The following is a 1748-nucleotide window of genomic DNA, read 5'->3' as shown; positions in this document are numbered from 1 at the left end:
ATAACCTTTCTTTGTTGCCGCGTCTTTACAGGAGAACCGAATAGAGTAAAATTCCGCCTCAAATTGATTAACAAAATGTTGAAAATTTCTAAAATCATCTCTATGTATCGTGAGCCAGTTTAACGCTCTTCGTCGAGGTAGAACATACTGATAGTTCGAAATATTTAAAATAAAATTATGTTTCCGTAGGCATGAATTAAAAAATTGACTAAATTGAATCAGGCTACTCAAAAATGTATAAAACTAAAAATTTCTAAGCAGATATACTATTTGTCTCATCTCACCATACATATGTATAAAATAATTGTGTGGGTTTGTTATGCTCTTCATTTTTTTTACCCGATATTAAGAAGTGCGATTTTTTGGAACATTTTTTACTACTTTTCTATTCGGCTGAATAATATTTAAACTATCAAAAAGTGAAACAGCCTGCCATACGTGCGAGCGTTATCAATTTTTTTTTAATCAGACCACGGCACGTTAAAACAAAAAATGTGTAATATAACACTTTTTTTCTATTAAACATTAATGGTAAAACACAATAACAGAGAAAACACTACCAATATAAGAGCTTTGAACAATTCGAGCGATAACGTATAATCGATGATATGCGGATATACAATAAAAGGAATCTAATATAGATAAATGCCGTTTAAAACAAATTACTAAATTTCGCTAACGCACGCACACTATATTTAAAAGTATATTAACATAGAGACTCGTGGTGACAATTCTTGTATTTACGTGATCGTGATAAGCCAGCCGTAGCCAGGAAGCTTCCAATATACAGCACCTCGTGTCTTTCCAGTACGCAATTTGCTTCTAATAAAATCCAAGCCGAATAAAATACTCCTACGTTGACCACGGGACAATGGCCCAAATACCTGCTGCTTCCGTATTCACTGCCTACAGGCAAATGGGAAGAGCAAGACTTTTCCCTTCGCGAAGCTACTAAAATTTACACCAAGTGGGAGGACACGAATGTGCTGGCATCTGGAATAAATTCGGCGCGCAAATATAATTGTCGCTCTACAAATGAAATGAAGAAATGTACCTATGTTAGAAATGCAAAAGCGTTGAGCGGAAACGAGATTTTTTTCCATTGCTGTCAATTTTTCTCTTACATCTTCATGAGAGTCCGTATCGCAACAAGTGAGGCTGCGCATTTCCACCAGCTATGGATCATCATGTATGAAGAACATGCATTGGGCTTGTTGACAACGATTCAGCTTCGTAATCGTAAGGTGCCGCGTTTGCGTCTAGAGAGGAAAACTTTTTTTTTCTTCATTTCTTTTTTGTTTAATTTTTTTTGACCCGGTGTTGCTTGGCTCGCATAGGATGGCGAAGTTAAAAAATAAGGCAGTCCTAAACAAACCACACGCGAAATAAAATATGTGTAGTTCAAAACATTGCATATGCAGTTTTATAACAAATACTTTATGCAATGACATGTGCGCCTTGCTAGAGACTTCATTGTTTTCCATTTGTCAAATAAAACACATGAAAATCGGGAATGAACTATAGCAATCGTAGAAAAGTAATAGTGTACGGAACCTTTTGAAGAATATGCCGCGAACCCATGAAGGCATACAATGTTGCAAGCAAACTGAAAACATTCCCGTGGCTTCTGCTAGCCTTTTTCAGTTCTTTCTTCTAGTTTAAAATCATGTACACTGAGCGTCATTAATAGGTCCATCTTTTAGTGCAGTGAGGTAAGAGAGGAGACTGGGCGGTGCCTGCTCACGTAC

Source organism: Cephus cinctus, unplaced genomic scaffold (assembly GCF_000341935.2).
Source record: "Cephus cinctus unplaced genomic scaffold, Ccin1 Ccin1_scaffold2508, whole genome shotgun sequence".
NCBI lineage: Eukaryota > Metazoa > Arthropoda > Insecta > Hymenoptera > Cephidae > Cephus > Cephus cinctus.
The sequence above is the reverse complement of the archived record's forward strand: the minus strand, read 5'-3'. Positions refer to the sequence as shown.